Here is a 19,398-nt window from a genome sequence, read left to right as displayed (position 1 = left end):
CATAGTAACAATATAGTAGAGTATCACAGTTCAGCAAAACAAATAGTACTAATTGCATTTACTGTTTAAAAAGTCAACCAGTCCAACACAAACTTTTAGTTCCCAAGGTCTAGAATTCAACTGGACAAACTAATGAATCAATCAATACAACAACACTTCGAAATCAGTCTAATTATACTAAACTAATTTCCCTAGCTTGCCTTAGTTCCGAGCCTTCTGTTCTATCCTATTCACAGCAAGATTAAGGTTTGTTGCAATTCAAGACCCAAGCAGTCCTCAGCGCACCTTGACCAGGGATTTTGTTGCCTAAAGTACAAATTTTGGGCCCCTGTGGCTCTGTTACAGATTCATTCAGGATTGCGTTTGTACCAGATTGGTGTAACATTCATTGTTCTACAATGAGGGTTTTGATGATTCGTTCAGCTGCCAAGTAGGTATTAGCCCACAACGGGGGTCTCTGATCCTTCTGTCTAGCTGCCAAAATTCTATTCCTAGCTACAACAAGGGTATTTGAATTCATTCCACTTCTGTCCATAGTAAGAGCGTAAGAACAACTTCGGTCCTCTTAGAAACCCTAGAAGAGAAACTATTGAAACCCTCGGTATGATCCGCTCCTTCAGAAAAGGCAATTCCTTGCTACGGGAAGCCCATGCGAGTTCATGTAATAGCTTAGGCTTTTCAAAGTGTAATCTCCAGCTACTGGGTGCCTTGCGAAGTTGCCTCATGATCCAGAGTGCACAAAATTTCATTCAAATCCAAAAAAATACCCACCGAAATTCCTGTCTTGTCTCCAAAGCATAAAACGAATTGTCACAGAGCTGCTACAAATTGCATTGCCTGTTGCCTGTAATAGAATGGTTTCCTTTGGCCAAAACAAGAGACAAACAAGAATAAACTTTGCTACCTTTCCAGAGGGTACCCCTGTGCTAGAACATAATGAAGAAAAGATAGAAATGTGTCAACTAGGGTGGAATCTTTCACCAACGAAATTGACAAGGGGAAAGGGGTCTTAAAATCGTCAGAGCAAATGCTCAAAAAAACAAATGAGATAATCCACAATGATGCGCCAAAATGAATTCAACCCTCTTGTGTTTATAGATTTCCTAGAGGGGTCTCTTCTTCTTAATTGATTAAGTAAATTTTACTCCAAACCCCAATTTTGGGTTTCTTTGCCCAGCTGCCCCAAAAATTTCCCAACATAAGATATTTTGGGGTTTTCTCCTTTATCCAGGACTATAACCTACAAGGGTCGATAGGCTACTCCGTCTCTTAGGAAATTAATTTCCGGGGAACATTACCGCCCCCTCTTCCCGAGGGCTGACATTGCTTGTCCTGAAGCAATGGCAAGTTCCGCTGCTGCCCCCTTTGTCTCCCTTTTTCAACTTGATGCTCATTTTCATCCTTTGTTTTAGAATTGGAAACAAACTCATATTCATTATCATAACCATTAAACTCAACATCTTTTGTAGATTGTTTGTCCCAGTGTTGATAATATCGGTATCGGGAAAATATCGGCGAGGGTCCGGAAAATATCTTATCGGAAATATCGGCGAAAATATCGGCAAAATATCGGCAAATATCGGCAAGCATAAAAAATGCATAATATATTCATTTTTTTTCAGATTTCTAAACATATAAAGCAATAACAACATGAACTAAACACATTGGCACATAAATATGAAGAAAACACTCATATATATGATGTCAAATAGAAATGATACATCAAACTTCAAAGGCGATACCAAATCCTGCTGATCCCTGATAGTGATAAATTGATAATTGTCCAATCAAGGACTCAAAACAATTATACAGATGACAAGAATCATTCTTGAGCTGACAGTTCTCTATGGGTGCCAAAGCAGACCTATCGCCTTTGCCGCCTTTGTTGGAAGGGGAAACTTACATGTCTATGTTGTGACTCAGTAATAGAAGACTATATGATGCATCATTTTTCTGTTCATTAACCAAATAAGATGCATTATAGGAAAACAATGCCCAAGGGTAAGAATCTGACAAAAGAGTTTTTGGGCTGAAACAGTGCATAGTACATACAGTAGTGTATCTGTTGAATAGAAGTCAACAAAAGCAGTGAGAAACTTCACGCCTAAAGAAGCATGGAGTGGTAAGAAATGACTGGTGAATTGTATTTGAGTGTTTAGGTGTAATTTTTGTGTTCATGTTCAAAAGTGAAAAAAAGAACACTGAAATTGGAGAATGAAAGCAAGAAGTATACTTTCTCATCCTTACTGGGGTGCTTTGGCATTCATTCCTTTGGATAGTTGTTGGGTGGAAGGATCCTCTCTCCAACATGAACCGTCTAATTCCTGATAGAATAGCGATGCCAATTTATTTCCTTATATTTCCTTTCCATCATATCTTCTTTTCATATTCTAATTCTCGCAATCCCTTTTATGTTTTCAATATTTGATACCTCTCCATGTACTTCCATTTCTAAGAAGGCCAAAATAGAATTTTTACAGCTTAATGTTAATTGTGGGGAGCTATTATTCCTGAATCTGGATTGAGTTTATGTATTCTAATTGTTTCTCTAGAATTAGGTACAATAGGGATTCTTATATGCACAGTGCATTTTAAATTTGCACGCACATGGATTGACACCTGATGATCCCTTTGCTAAAATTGTTGTATGTGTTCAGTGTTACCTGGGAGAGGGTCACCAATGAGGCTATTACAGAACTCCTATTTTAGAATTTCTCAAGCTTGTTTTTCTTCACTCTTAGTCCCAGTGAAGAAAGATGAATTAAAGGTGGGCCAAAATCAGATGATCAGTCTTGTTCGAATTTGAGAATGGACTGAGAATCACAGCAAGCCAATCCCGATTGCTGGTTGAAGCAGGTTACATGTCATCTGATATCTATCTTGCATAGAAGTGGAACCCATGTATTGTTCTTCATGAATATAATGTGATCTGTCAAGAACAGAAAAAGATAAGCATTTGCATGTGCCATGCAATTGCATTACAGACTCTATATATAAACGATGAATTAAGTGCAATACTATAGACTCTAGAGTCTAGAGCATAAGGCAGACGTCAAAGTTCAAACAATCCCAAATCTGTTCTAAGGTTTAACGAAATGGTTTGAAACCTCAGAATGTTACATGGAACTTTAAGTTTAAAGTGACCGTCCATATCGTGGCAGCAGACAGAGGGCTTCTAGGGTTCGGTTTTCTTTTCATAAAGGCAGCTTGAGTTCCTAGACAGAACAACTTCCTTATCACATTGCTGGACGAGTTTCTTCGTTTCCTGAGCTGCATATTGGTAGTAGACTGGAGTATAATGAATGTGGGAGTAGTGTATTCATATTGAATCTTGATATAACCAGCATCCGGCATACCTGTAAAGTTGTTAACCCTCCGCAGCGGTGCTTCAAACTTCAAACCCTCCGCAGCCACCGTTCGCAGCGTCTCCAGCTCTCACGAAACCGAAATGGTGAAACGAAAACCCTAAACCCATTTTATAAAGGCTGCCGGCGATATTTATGGTCGTCTCGCGCTATTTGGGAAAATATCGCCGAAATCTCGTGCATATCGCGATAAATTCGAAACTAGAAAATATCGCGATTTTTTCCTGCCGAAATCTCGTTTCACAGAAAATCGCGCGATATTTACGAATATCGCCGAAATATCGGCGATATTATCAACACCTTTGTCCAATCCATGCTCAGTGCTTCCAGGAGTTTCCTTAGTGGTGATAGTACCTTTCACACAAGCATCAATAGTCACAACATTTGCATCATCAGCAACATGGTCCCTATTCACACTTTTGGCTAGATTTTGATCCCTGGATGAGGAACCTACAAAGTTAAGACTTCCATAATTTGTTTCGGGATCATCTGAGTTGCATTTGTGACTAGTGCCCTCAGTTGCTTCTGAGTTATCTTCTGCAGGTTCCCTCTCTTGCTTACCGTCAGTTTTATCAAACATATCTTCATGGTCATCAATCAGAGTATTTTCCAACTGACTGTCACTTGGCAAGGGGGGTTTTGTTTTTTTTTTTACAATGTCGGCTACTCATATATTAGAAAAACTTTCTGAAAAAAGAGCTAGTACATAGCGAGGGAAAGAATGAGAACTGAGGCACAAAATCGGGTACGCAGACCCATTATCCTCATAGTTTCTCTTAATTGAACACAATACAGTAAACAAGCGGCTGTACTGCCTTACATAGGAACCTCCTAACCAAGCAAATTTGCAATGCATGAAATCAAGGGTAGTGTTGTGTGACCGAGTCCTCCTTCCGGGCGCTGGCTCTAGTCGAATTTTCTGCCTGTTGGCTCTCAGTGAGGGTGCGCAGATGGTCTATAACCGCCTCCATGTGGATACAGCGATCTTTTAAGTCTTCAATCTCCCTTTTTCTTTTTTCCAGCTTCTTTCTTTTGGAATTCCTATCCGCGTGGTAGTCCTCTGTTAATTCCTTCACCTGAGCTTTCAGACTGTTGATCATAATGGTGTGTGCCATACACATATTGCATTCTTTGTTATTGAAAATGTTCCCCAATGGATCTTTATTCTGGGCCTGGTTGGAGGGCTGGCCTTGCTGTCCCGCCATTGTAATGACCTGAGGAATAAGAGGTGAGTGCGTGCTATTGAAGAGGGAACCTGAGACAGCCTTGGAGGGCGCAGGACCGCTGAGAAGCTGAGGATTTAGGAGATAGGGCCTCTCAACCTTCTGGAGGTCTCTGCTGGAGGAACAAGAACCACTGTTAAATAAAAACAAAATCACATAAAAATGGTACTGTCTTACCCCTGGTTCTGGACGGATGACAAGAATCCTTGAAGAGGAGAGAGCTTCCGAACTACACCAAGGATTTGAAAGGGCAGTAGAGACTCGATCACTGACTGAGGAAAGGTTATGGAGCTGTCCACTATTTGTAGATGAAGGGAGGTTCCTCGCGCGGGTGAATCGGGACTGAGTAGGCTCGAGGATAGGAGGAAAACGATCAAGGGCCATGATTACCCTTTTGACTGTCTGAGTACGAGAAGTATGGGCTTTGCTGAAGACGCAGAGAGAGCCTGCCTTGGAAGGACGAGATGTCACGCGTGCTATGGGGACGATGAGAGATTTAGAGGCCCGAGATCGAGAGGATCTGTCATTAAGCCAGTTTGTGCAGCTTTGAGATATGGAGAAAGATACGATAAGATGGCTCGGATGCCTGAAATGACTTCTCCCCTGATAAGGGGCGGCGGAGGGCTTATGGTTACGGGATATCCTTGACATAGAATGAATTATTCTCCCTGACTTGACCGAGACTCCTTCTGACCGCTTGATTTGCTTGCTGGTCTGCCTCCTTGTTGAAATTCCTGAGGATGTGTCTGAAAGTAACTTCTCCTAACGCTCTAACATTCTCCATGATTCGATTCTTGATATTGTTGAGGGCCAGATGTTTGAATTCTCTCCCTGTGCTCATGGCAGCGATTATTATAGCTGAATCTCCTAATATGAGAAGGTTCTGAAGGCCGAGATTCTTTGAAATGAGAGAGCCCAGAAGGAGACCATAGGCCTCTGCTTTGTTATTGGGCATTTGGCCTAATCCCCATTCAAAGGATACCATAGTGTTCCCCTGTAAATCCTTTATGATCCCACCGGCCCCAGCTTGACCCGGGTTCTTTTTTGAGGCCCCATCGAAATACAGGATAGGCCTTTTTTGATTTCTTATCCAATTACTAATTTCCTCTTCGGTGCCACGAAGCTTCCAATTCTGACTGCCCTTCCTTTCTCTGATACCAGCACATGGACTTGGTGTAAGGTTGAATTTTCCCAGCCATTCCTTGAGCCTCTCATCCTCGACCTCCATGTCTTTCTTAGATACCCCTATTGCTTCGAAAGACTCAGCAATGAGGGCAATGGATTTAGCCACAATGCCTGTAATGGTAGGCTTTTGGTTATTGAAAATGCACTTATTACGTGCAATCCAGATTTGCCAACTCAGATTAGCAGGGATGCTGTTCCATATCCTGTGCACTATGTGATTGCCTTTTTTGGGTTGATGGAGTCTTTTGTCCCATTTTTTATGGAGGGTCGAGATCTGAGGAGGAAGGGCTTCTGAAGAGATAGCACCAGAGAGGAGATGCCAACAAGCTTTAGAAATCGGGCACTCAACGAAGAGATGAGTGATGGTTTCTTCTGCTGATTTACATAAACAACACATAGAAGGCCCCTGGATACCTCGCTTTCTGAGGTTCTCAGCAGTTAGAATTTTGCCGTGAAGAAGAGTCCAATTGAATAATTTGACCTTGGGGAGGCATTCAGGGCGCCATGCAGCTTTGTACAGGGACCAATTGTTTACCACTGAGATGTCCTGGAGGGCTTTGTAGCCTTCTTTGACTGAGTAATTGCTCCCATTTGGGTCCCAAACGAACTTGTCTTCTTTCCCTCTATTAGTGGGGGCTGAGCCACTGAGGGAGCTTTTGAGCTCGTCCCAAAGATTGGCTAAGTTCATTGGGAGATTGGGGAGGGACCAGCCAGCCCAGCAATCATGATCCCATAAAGAGATGTCGGAGAGAGAATTGAAATTCGAATCAGCCATCCACCGTTGGAGGGGAAACAGATGACGAAGTGTATCTCTGGCCTGTGACCCCATTATTCTATCTCTCCAGATACTTATTTCGCTGCCATTCCCAGGAGCTCTAGAGATGAAAGGTTTGCAAAGGGGGAGCGATTTCTTGATAAGGTTCCAAGTCGGAGTGCCTTGTCTTTCTATAATGTTTTCTGATAGGATATTGCTGTTTGGACCGTTCAAGTATTTCTTCTTTATTATGGTAGTCCACCATGCATCTCTTTCGTTTAGAATCCTCCAGATAAGTTTGAAGCCCAATGCTAGATTTGCTAGCCTAGGAACCCTTATTCCTAGCCCGCCCTTTTCCACTGGAAGGATCACCTTATCCCATTTGACCAAACTGAACTTCTTAGTATTCTGCTTGCCACCTTGCCACAGAAAGCTTCGGATTATTAACTCCATGTGTTTATGGGTGCTTGCCGGGGCTAGAGCGATAGCGAACTGATAAATGGGAAGAGAGGCGAGGATGGACTTGATTAGAATCGATCTACCTGCTAAGTTTAACCAGTGCACTCCCCAACTTTGCAATTTGCCTCTGAGTTTTTCGATGATCTTGACCCAAATCCCTGATTTGATTGTCTCTTTTGCCAGGGGGAGCCCCAGATACATGAAATGGGACCAGTTTAGCTGAGCTGGAATTTCCATGATGAGGGATATGCGCTGTAAGATATGATTAGGAATGTTCCAGGCGTATAACATACATTTATTATTGTTGAGTTTGCCACCTGAGGCAAGAAGAAAGAGGTCCAAGACTTTTTTGAATCTTCTCGCCATTATGCAAGAGGCACCTACTATAAGGAGGGTATCATCCGCAAACAGAGAGTGATTAATTCCTTTCGACCCTCTGACAATTTCAATCCCTGTTATTTCTCTTTTCCTCCTCAAATTTTCCAGCTTCGAGCTTAGAGCTTCCGCCATGAGAATGTAAAGGAAGGGAGAGAGCGGGCACCCTTGCCTCAGGCCCCTCGAGCTTTTGAAAGCTTTGCTGGGTCTTCCATTGATGGGGGGGGCTGTCCAATTGCCCGATATGCACTCCAGCACCCTGCTTATAAAGAGCTCGGATATGCCCATCTTTTCAAGGACAGCCTGAAGAAAAGAGTGGTTAACTCGATCGAAAGCATTGGCCATGTCCAGCTTCATTATCATACCCTTTTCTTTCCTAGAGATACTGCTTTGAATAGCCTCTTGAATGAGAATTACATTGTCAGTGATTTGCCTCTTCGGGACAAAACCCCCTTGGTTCTCAGAGATGAGAGTGGGGAGAATGGATTTGAGCCTGTTAGCAAGGATCTTAGTTATGATTTTGTAGGAGACATTACAGAGGGAGATAGGGCGAAAGCGGTTAAAGGAGAGAGGGTTGGGGTCTTTGGGGATTAAAGCTAGGAAGGAGGATTTCATTCCACCACCCATCTTGCCTTTTTGGAAGAAATTTCTTACTGTTCTGATATAGTCCTTTTTGATGATGTCCCAATGTGTCTTGTAGAAGTCCACAGTGAAACCATCAGGTCCCGGGGCCTTGTCTGAGGCCATGTTGCGGATTGTTTGCTCGATCTCTTCTTCAGTAATCTCTTTATCCAGCTCAGAGTTTTGGTCCTCAGAGATTTTGCAGTCCATCGTGTCAAGGATTTCCATGCCATCACTACTTTGCTGGTCCGCGGTGAGGAGTTCTTGGAAGTGAGCGGACGCAGCCTCCATGATTTCCTTTTGCTCTTTTATTTCTACTCCATCCACTGTTATTTTGTCTATGTTGTTACCCGCTCTCCTCATTTTCAGATTGTTGTGAAAAAAGGAGGTGTTCCTATCTCCCGACTTGAGCCATAGACACCTTGACTTTTGTCTTTGTTCCTCTTCTTCTTTTCTGTTCAGCTTGTACAGTTCCTTTTGAAGTTCCATCTCTTTGATTTGCTCCTCTTCCGTGTCTTGTCTGCTATCTTTCTCTTGGTCCCACTGCGTTAGCTTTGCTTGGAGTGCTGATTTGTTTCGATTCTCTGCTAATGCCTTGCTTTTGGCCCAATGTTTTATGGCCCAACGCAGGATCTTTATTTTGGATTCCCAAACATAGTGCGGGGATCCTCTGATCTCTATTGACCACTGCTCTTTAATCAGTGCTCGGAAGTCTTCCTGGTTATCCCACGCTTTGTTGTATCTGAATGGGAGCGGTCCCAAGTTTGCTCCTTTATCCAATTTAAGTGCTACAGGCTTATGGTCTGAGAAATATCCTTGGATAATGAGGCTTTTGATGCATGCAAATTTAGCCACTATTCTATCTTGGACTAGGATACGATCCAATCTTTCTTTGATGTTGTTTCGACCTGCTCTCTTGTTGGACCAGGTAAAGCGCCCATTCTGAGGAGGGAAGTCCACTAAATTGTGGTTTAGAATGATTTCTTCGAGGGCTTCCCTTGAGGGATCTGCCAAGAAGTTTCCCCCCATCTTTTCTTCAGCATTTCTTATTAGATTCAGGTCTCCCCCTAGAAAAATGCTTCAACCTTGTGTCCCCTGGAGGTCTGCCGCAATTGACTTCCAGCAAGCATCTTTGTCCCGGAAATGGGGAGGGGCGTAGACATTATAGATAGTGTAATCTTCTGTCCCTGCTGTGTTTTGTATATCTGAACGGATCCACCAGTTGCTTTGTCTTTGATTTAAAAGGTTCCATTTTTGTTTGTTCCAGATGGTCCCTATACCACCTGAGGCGCCAGATGCGCTTACTGCAATTCCTTCATAGGCTCTGCTATTCTTTAGGTAGTTCTTGAAGTCCTGCTCATTAATTTTGGTCTCCTGGAGGAGGAGGATGTCAGGGTGTTCTGATTTAAGAAGATCACGGACTGCATTGACCTTGAGGGAGGAGCCCATCCCCCTACAGTTCCAAGAGACCAGATTCATCACTTGTTTGTTTTGGTGTGGGAACCTCCTTTCTCTTTCCCTTTCTCTCCATTTCCTTTCGTCTTGTCCAGATAGGTGTCCATTGGTTGTTGAATCCCTGTTGTCATTTCTTTTGCTGCCGTCTCATCCCTTATCTCCTTATTTGATTTCCTTCCGACTTTTCTTGGTGGTTCTACAGATGTGTTGCTTTCCTTGGACTTGTTCCGGGTTAATATTCTCTCTATTGTGTGGGGAGGGGAGGAAGGCGGGGGGGAGGGAGGCGGGGGGGAGGCGGGGGTGACAGGGGGGGCTCTCGGGGAGGGGGGGGGGAAGGAGGATCAACCTCAGATAGGGTTTCGAATTGGTTGGAGGATGAGGGAATAGTCGGGCCTGACGGAGAAGGGGGGAGGGGGAGACTATAGGGTTTTTGCTGTTTCCATTTGGAGGGTTGGGCCTCTTCTTTTTGACAGTTTCCCAGGCTTCCTCTGCTGTTTCAGGGTTAGAATCAGAAACATTTGCATTTGCTTTACTACATCTATTGGCGAAATGTCCATATTCATGACATACCTTGCATTTGAAAGGAAGCTGTTCATAATCGACTTGCTGAAGGTGCGTCCATTGATCGACTCTGAGTTTGATGGCTTCTGGTAGTCCCTTTCCTAGATCCACTTCTACACAGATTCTTGCACATGCATGCATGTTCTCCTTAGGTTCCGATCTGTCAATATACTTCCCTATTCCATTTCCAATTGCCTTCACTGATTCATCTCCCCAGCAATGAAGGGGCAGATGCGGGAGCCGGACCCAAACGGGAACCGCGTTGGGGACGTCCATCTCCGGATCGAAGTCAGGAGTCCACCTGTTCAGGTAAAGGCCTCTTGTGTCCATAAAGTATGGGCCATTCCTGAAGATTAGGTTTCGATCTTCCACTGTTTCGAAGAGGAAGGTGAAGAACCCTCTTCCGCAGAAGCGAATCGCGATCTTGCCTTGCACGATTGAGTTCCAGTTTCTTTCCACCCATCGCTGAACTGTGCGAGGGGAGGGCCATAAACCCGTGAACTGACCAACTAAACCTCTATCGGCTAGAGCTACCGCCGCCCTCCTGGGAAGGGCAGGGGGGAGCGGGATTTCAGGGATCTCATCCATTTTTTTCACGAAGCGAGAAGTAACGGGCCTGATCCTTTCCGAAGAGTTCTCCTGGGTTAGGGAAGCGAAAGATTTCATTAGTTCATCCGGGTCCGGTCCTGAAGGGCCCGAGGCCGCCATGGTCGGGAATCTGTCAGAGGCCAGAGCGACCTAGCAGCAAACGCTGCTAGGCGCAGAAGCGAGGCAGGGCGAGGCGAGATCAGGAGAGGCGGGGGAGGTAAGAGAAGGGGAGAATACACGGGGATAAGGAAAAGGGGAGGAACGGGCACGGGGGGCAGGAGGCCCGATCGCTGAGAGCGCAGGCCTCGCAGCGAGGCTGCAAGGCACGGGGCAGCGTGAAGGTCAGGTCAGGAGGCGGCCATGGCAGGGAAGCGCGCAGGATCGCATTGGTCGGCAAGGGGGGTTTTGTTTCCACAAGGAAAACTGGAGGTTTCTCTATGAAGTTTTTGACATCTTGTGCATCCACAGCAAAAACGTTAGTAACTGATTCAAATGTTCCTCTTGAAGGGGCCATGGACGGATTTAGTTCCTTTTTAGATACCCATTCTTTTGTCAGTGAAACACTGTTATGGTTGAGAATGGCATTTGGTTGAAGACTAAGAGAAGTGTCAAGTTCAAAATCTTTTTCAAGAGCTAAGCCTTCTGAAAAATTCAGGGCATTGTGATCTAGGTCTGCCTGCGAAAACTTGCTCAGCATATCTTGTCTGTGAAAACTGCTCAACATATTTTGTTCAGACTTTCCACTAGCATGCTTAGCAGCTAATATGCATACATTGCAGTCCCAATGCGACCTAACAACCAAACTAATTGCAATTCTAGAATCCTGCACCTATCAGTTTATATGCACAATGAAAATATGCCCAGTACGGTTCGTAATTATCATCTGCCATGCTCCATTTGCCATTCCCACTGAGTCTAGTCGAAACTTGATCTCACATTCTCCAACTGCTAGCCAGTGCATACGAACAACAAGCATCTCATGCATCTGGTAAGTTGAATCATGTAGAAGCTCAACAATTGCAACATCTTCCTTTCCATGGGTTATCTCTGCTTTCTTGGAATTAGTGATGAGATCACTTAATTCTCGTGTACCCAATACGCAAAAGGATATGTGCACATGATCAGATTTGGTCAATTGCATCATGGGCATGCCGTTCTAATTCTTCTAAAACTGCCATCAAGGATTTTACGACACTATTGACAGTTATTGATGGAGTCAACTCTTTTTTCATCAACAGATTTAAGCTGCGTGACAAGGATACAAAGAAGTATTCTGCGGATAGCTGGCTTGTCAATGACCGTATACATGTGCCCTTGCCAATCTAGTTTGTTCAATTCAAGGAAATTGGACAGAGGTGGCTTCCCATGGTGGAGTAAAGGTTCTTCTTCATAATTTTGATTTACAGAGGACCAGTGAAAGCACTGTCGCATGGGTGCACGACCTTCATCTCTCTGTATAAGGCAACTTATCATACCAATGCCTACGACTCGGAAGCTTGATCCCAGTTTTTCCTCCTTCGTTTCGCCTTTGACTTGTCATCTTCTTTATCTGCATTATCTGCCCTGCTGGCTTGATCACCATCTTCACCATCAACACTTAAACTAAATGAATGTTTAATACTCCTTTGTCGAACATCATATTCCCTAGCAGATGTTGAGGGATATGCGATATTCGTTTTACTCCATGTCTTCCCCGTAGATCTCCATGAAAAAACTGAATAGATCCATTAGCTTTATGATCCATATTTTCACTCTTATCACAAACCCACATCTTACATATCTCCCATTCTAATCAGAGAGATGTGGCTGTTCAGCATTAGACATATGTTTACTAGATTGGGGTTTTCGATTATGATTGTGATCACCTTTGTAAACAATTTCAGTCACCTGCCAATCATGGGATCATTCAACCTTTTTTTTTACAAGACACTTAGGACGGGTACATTTATTATAGCTGCGAGGGTACTCACCACCCTTAACCTGTTTTTGTCCATGCTTGTGCCAATTATAGCCATCATCACAAGACCTTTCTGAAACAGGATGAACTGGTGGTAAAGATCTCTGATTGGGTTCAGTAGATTGTGAAACCAGTTTAGGACACCCAATTGTTTTATTTGTTTTTGTTTGTGCTAGCATCTTCTGTTGATGTGAAACTCCATAAATATCTCCATCAACTCCTGCAATATATTCCATTCGAAGTGGCATCGTTGCTGTACTTGTTGAAGACATCAAAGGTCAGTAAGATGATGCTTGAACTTGCATTTGTGGAAAGCACTGGGTCTGTGCTTGTGCCTGAACCTGTGCCAATACTTGCTGATGAGATATACCAACAGAAGAGTCATTGCCTACTGTACCACTTTCATTGTCAAGATGCTTCCCCAATTTCATGTCATTTTCACAATCAAGGGGTGCACTGGCTGTGGCAGTTACAGTGGATATTTCATCCTGCAGTTGATGGCTGGACAATCCATCACTATCTTCATCCCCTTAAAATAATTTTGGCTGATTGCATACCTTCTCTTTAGGGGGATACCGTGCCCAAGCTTATGCCTCCTTTGTTTTAGTCTTTCTTGTACTTTGTTTCGCGGGCTTGGGCTTATGATCAATATCGCTTGATTTGTTTTTCTTGCAGCTAGTCCAAAAATCATTCCATTTACTTGCTTTCTGTTGTGTGCCCTTATTCTTTAATTTAGGTGTTTGATCAATCCTGAAAGTCACGGTTGTGGCAACCATTATATTCTGCTGAGGGGGTTGCCCAAAGATGCCCTGTCGAAAAATGAGAATTGATATGCCACCGAAACCCCCAAAAGCAGCTGGTTGTGCCCGATCAAAATTGCCAAAAGAAAATACACCCTGTGTTTGGGCATGATTTGGTGATTGAAGCAAAGAAACTGCACCCTGTGTCTGGGCATGATTTGGTGATTGAAGGAAAGAAACTGCACCCTGTGTCTGGGCATTATTTGGTGATTGAAGGAAAGAAACTGCACCCTGTGTCTGGGCATGATTTGGTGATTGAAGGCCATTGAACAGGGAAGGAGTTGATTGTGCAAGGCTTGCTGGCTTGCTCTGCGACAACATTGTTGGCGTGCTGCTAGAGAACCGGTTGCTCTCAAAAGGAGTGTTTTGGCCAAATTTTGGTGTTGAAGATTGATTCATTCCAAATTATTAGGTACTTCTAAGGGGCGTGCTTTTATCATTAGGTTTGGAAGATTGATCTCTTTTATTCTTTGCCTCCAACTTCTTTAATTCCTCAAAAGCCCTTCTGTTCCAGTACTGCAATTCTTTCATGGTTTTCGCATGTTGATTTTCCAACTTCCGCCAAGGTTTTGCATACTCCTTACTGGGTATTGTTTCCCATGGTTCCATCTTTAAGCATCCACCAGGCTGGCAGGAGAGCCAACTTTGATACCACTGTAATGTACTAGGTTAATTTTTCCCTAGGTTTTCTTGCACATTCAGGGTTTTGTTCACAATTTTCTTTCCAATTTCAAAATAAACAATTCCGGTACAGAATATGGTTTTAGTATCCACAGTAACAATATAGTAGAGTATTACAGTTCAGCCAAACAAATAGTACTTATTGCATTTACTGTACAAATAAGTCAACCAGTCCAGCACAAACTTTTAGTTCCCAAGGTGTATAATTCAACAGGAGAAACTAATGAATCCGTCAATTCAACAACACTTCGAAAACAGTCTAATTATACTAAACTAATTTCCCTAGCTTGCCTTAGTTTTGAGCCTTCCGTTCTATCCAATTCACTGCAAAGTTAAGGTCTGTTGCAATTCAAGACCCATGCAGTACTGAACACACCTCAATCAGGGATTATGTTGCCTTAAGTCTAGAATGTAGTCCCCTGTGGCTCTGTTACATATTCGTTCAGGATAGCGTTTGTACCAGAGTGGTGTGACGTTCACTGTTCTACTACAATGAGGGTTTTGATGATTAGTTCAGCTCCCAAGTAGGTCTCAGTCCATAATGAGGGTCTCTGAACCTTCCGTCCAGCTTCCAAAACTATGTTCCTAGCTACAACGAGGGTATTTGAATCCTTTGTTCCACTTCTATCCACAGTAAGAGCCTAACACAACTTCGGTCCTCTTAGAAACCCTAGAAGAGAAACTCCTGAAACCTTAGACATGATCCGCTCCTTCAGAAAAGGTAATTCCTTGTAACAGGAAGCCCATGCGAGGGCATGTAATAGCTCTAGATACAGAATGCTAAGTGTAATCTCCAGATACAGAATGCCTTGCGAGGTTGTCTCCTGACCTAGAGTGCACAAAACTTCATTCATATCTTAAAAAAACCTACCGAAATTCCTGTCCTGTCTCCAAAGCATAAAACATAATGTCACAGAGCTGGTACAAATTTCGCTGCCTTTAATAGAATGGTTTCCTGTGGCCTAACAAGAGACAAACAAGAATAAACTTCGTTGTCTTTCCAGAGGGTACTCCTGTGGCAGAACAGAATGAAGGAAATATAGAAATGTGTCAACTAGGGTGGAATCTTTCACCACCGAAATTGACAAGGAGAAAGGGGTCTTATAGATTTCCTAGAGGGGTCTCTTCTTCTTAATTGATTGAGTAAATTTCACTCCAAACCCCAATTTTGGGTTTCTTTGCCCAACTGCCCCAAAACATGCCCAACATAGGATATTTTGGGTTTTCCCCTTTATCTAGGACTATAGCCTACGCGGATCGATAAGCTAGTCCGTCTCTTAGGAAATTAATTTTTGTGGACCATTACATGTTCCTGAATACTTTTGATGCATTGCGGGAATGATTTTATTTGTTTGGGTTTATAGCTGCAATACCATTTCCATGCTTCATATCCTTGCATTGATAATGGAAAAGCTTTCATTAATTCATCGTCAAAGGCTGGTTAGTATCTATGATAAAATTCATAAAAGATTCTAAGAAATTTGGAGCTAACCATGGATTCCTGTTAAACTTTGGAACTTGCATATACAATTCAATTATGAGAAAATATGGATATCCAAAGCAGCATATACACGGTCATAAAGTGAACCGTTATTAGAACACATACTTTATACATTAGAATGTGAACCGTTATTAGACCCCTCTACTTTCTTTAAATTGAAATTTGGTTACCAATCATAAATGTGGATTCACCAATATGTACTTTACCTCTTACCTTGGATAGCAACCCTTTTGTACTGTACCTTTTTATGTTTTGTTGGAGTGAGTCACTAGATGAGATCCTGCAAGTTAGTCCTTACAAATATCTCATCAAGTTCAAATACAAAATATCAAGCTTACCAAGGGCATTGTCGTATCCAACCGGGGTTAAATGACCTTCTCCTTGGCAATGACATGAAAAAATGTTACCGATCAAATTAATAATGTTGCTAAGGTCCTGGCAACCTTCTAAATAGGCACACACAGGGGAGGGATCCACTGTCACCTTGACTTAAGCCCCTGCTGTTTAGGCCCGACACCCTCTAGACAACCAAGGGAGGAGTCCCTAAATTACCCCAACAACTCCGATCCAAGACTAGTGCCTTTTGTGGAGTCAAATGGGGTGGAGGTGTTCAGTTTGTACCTATTGTCCAGCTGTAAAATTGTCACTATAGTAGTATAATTCTAAAAGACAAATATCAGTAGCTAAAACTCGGGGAACATATAGCATGCAACCCATGGATTTTGGTCTACTATTAAAATCCTAACCAAAAATAGTATTATATTTCAATTTAGGTTCTTGGTGAGGGAGATATAGCTTGGAACAACTTGTTTTCCTGTGTGACAAACAATAAAGTTTGCATAAAAAGTATGAGCAACAATTTGTTCAGATTGTTTTATTCACCCTCCAAGTGTCTAGACACTCTTAAAAGGGTTATTGTAAGGTGGGGGAGGGGGGTTAGAGGTTTAATGTAGAGGCCTTTGGGCTCTTCCCTCTACCAAAATGTGATTGAAAACAATTTCCAGCTAGTTGGAAATTGAATTTTAGACCTTTGGGTGAAATATCAATATATTTATATGTTCAGAAAATTTTAGATTTATGTTACGCAATTAATATTGGCTGGAAATTAAATAAAACTCTAAAAATTGAAAATATTGCTTTTAATACATTTTAAAGTATTGTCGCCGCAAAATTTGGCCCTTGCCTTGTGAACCCCATTACAAGGCCTGCTAGATTTTGCGGCAAGAAATTTCTTGCTGCAAAATCTAGTAGGACTTATGATGGGGCTCACAAGGCAATGACCAGACTTGGTAGTAACAATGGGGGAGATTTCCACTGTCACCTCAACAATCTACCTCTTGTTTAGTGGCGTTTCACTACAAGGAAGGTTTCCTTGTATTCACCTATAGGGATACTGTAGTTATAATCTCTAAGTGATGCAAATAGACTAGGCAAAGGTACCTTGTGTGGGACAAGCCATAGTTCTTCTTGACAAAGGAGCAATGTATCATACACCTAGACTAGACAAAGACTTCTACACCCTAGGGTTTATTGATATGCAATAATATGGGAGTGCCTAGATTTTCAAAAGCCAAAGAAAGAGCTTACTTGAAGTTTAGATCAACAAAACAATAATGTAAACCCTCAAATAGGTGTCAAGTTGAAGCTCAGTTAGGGTTAGGGTTTCCAAGGCACAAAATTGATCGCAGATGATGTCAACCCTCTCAAGGGAAGGTTTACCATCGTGACTGCTAAATTTCACGTTAAAAGGTAGAGGGAGGTAAGCCCTAGGTTCTTAACCACTAACATGTATCCATATTAACCCTACAAGCAATTCAACCCTAGAAAATGCCCTAGTGGCTTGCCTTAAAAAGCCTAGGAGATATAAAAAGAGGGAGAATATTTAATTTTTGAAGAGTTTTGATCAACACAATTATATCGATGCCTAAACGTACTTGGGTGATGGAGTCTTAGGGAATTTTTTGGAGAAAAGGGACAATTAATTGGAGTAAGGGGGAAGAATATATTGAAAAATGTAACTAGGTTTGGTCTTCATAATTGTCATTATACTTATATTATTGTATATTTCATGTAAATGTCACAAGAAGAAAATGGAATATTATTTTATAAGCATGGGTTTCTTGCTCAAGTCAATTTATTAATTAGGTCAAGCATGTTCTTCATGCTTCTAGGGTTTATTGAGTCAAAAGAATATTTGTCTTGAGTCAAAGTATTGTACTAGAGTCAAGTCCCATTTGGACTTTGAAAAGAAACAAGAAAAAATGTTTTATTTGAGTCAAAAATGTCAATTCAAGTGGGCCTTGCTTGAGCAAGTCAGCCCTCGAAGGGGTAATTCGACCTCCTGAATGTGTATAAATAGAAGACAGTTCAACCTCATTTCAAGCATCTGAAGCAAGTTCGATTTCTGTGTAAGGAAGGAGGAGAAAAGCAAGCGAAAAAGGCTAGAAGAGGAGTTGAAGTCAAAGGAGAGAGAGCAATGGTCAAAAGAAAGAGAATCTGCCCTAAATCTCCCACATGTGCGAAACAACATACCTAATTATAGAGGCCAAAGTTGCAGATTTGTTCCAGGGGCCGAGATTCTGTTGCAGGGACCGAAAATCTGAAGTTTGTGCAAGTTTGGAAGGCTTTGACTATTGTTGACTTAAGGAGACTTTGACTTGGTCAAGAAGTTTGAAAGGAGGGCTGACATGGGTCTTGTGGGAGCTCTTTGTCTTGTTGTTTGGGTCGTCGATTTCTCATTTTATCTGATTCTATAAGAAGAGAAGAGTTTTCTAAGATTTCCCTTGGAGGGGTTTTGCCTTGGCTTGGAGCCTACATCTTGTGTCCATTATCTTTTTGTGATATTCATAGTTTATGGTTTTGGTAATTGTTTGATGATCAAAACATAATAAAAGTAATATGAAGCCAACACATAATCACAAGCAATTATCAAGTAAAAGAGAAATCAACCCTAATTGGTGCCCTAAGGATTTCTCAACATGGTATTAGAGCTAAGGTGAGAAGTAGGTAGCTTGAAGATCACTCTTGTTGGCATAAGTGAAAGACATTTATCAAGATTACTTTGAAAGACATCATTTGCAAAAAGGGCACAAGGAAGAAAATCTGAGGATCATCCTTCATATTGAAGGAAGGCTATGATATCAAGTCATCATCAATCTCTCTCTTGGAAGCTCTTTGATCTTCACTCATTTTTGAAGACGTCTCTACCAGAAGATATAACTTAAGGAGCATTAATCCTGGAAGCATCTTCTACACTCTTGAAAGCTACATCATTCATCTTTGAAGTAGCTTGAAGCTACCATTGTACCAACCATCCTAGAAGATTATCCTTCTAAGACATTGTTGAAGCATTCTGGAAGATCTTGGGAGGATCGAGATATTCGAAGACATCATCAAGAAGGACACTCATTGGACAAGTTCTATATTATTCTCTATGTCCCAGTCTTCAAATCAAATGATTTCATTTTGTAAGGTGGATGGAAGAACCTGTACTGTCTTGAGTTGCTCGATGTTTGTCATTATCAAGCTTATTTAAGTCATGGAGCAGCAACAATCACAAATTGCTAGCATATTTATAGGAACCAGGGGCTTAGTTAACAATCACCAATAAGGCTAAGTTGCATTGAAACAGATACAGGAACGAATATGGATACATGGTTTGAAACGGATACGACAAATTGTCAAAAATTGTAGATATGATATGGCAGGAAATGACACACGCACAGATATATATATATATATATATATATATATATATATAAAAGATAAAAATTTCATATTACCATTCATATTTTAGAATCTAGATTAGATCTAAAGACTAAAAATATATAATCAATTATCATCTATGATCTATCATGATTCATCATCATCAAT

The 19,398-nt window shown here is 41.9% G+C and overlaps 1 protein-coding gene and 1 pseudogene across 3 annotated transcripts in view; one reads left to right on the top strand and one right to left on the bottom strand.

The window, feature by feature from the left end:
- The window catches only part of LOC149230527 (uncharacterized), a 115,788-nt gene that overhangs the window by 57,699 nt on the left and 38,691 nt on the right, over positions 1-19,398 (top strand). The gene's annotated exons all lie outside the window — the stretch shown is intronic.
- On the bottom strand, positions 12,068-12,791 carry LOC149230528 (putative WRKY transcription factor 34; annotated as a pseudogene).

The sequence above is a fragment of the Pinus tabuliformis genome, chromosome J (assembly GCF_031772625.1).
Source record: "Pinus tabuliformis cultivar Carrire ecotype Pingquan chromosome J, CPIR1, whole genome shotgun sequence".
NCBI lineage: Eukaryota > Viridiplantae > Streptophyta > Pinopsida > Pinales > Pinaceae > Pinus > Pinus tabuliformis.
Note: the sequence above shows the minus strand (reverse complement) of the source record. Positions and strands in the feature narration are given on the sequence as shown.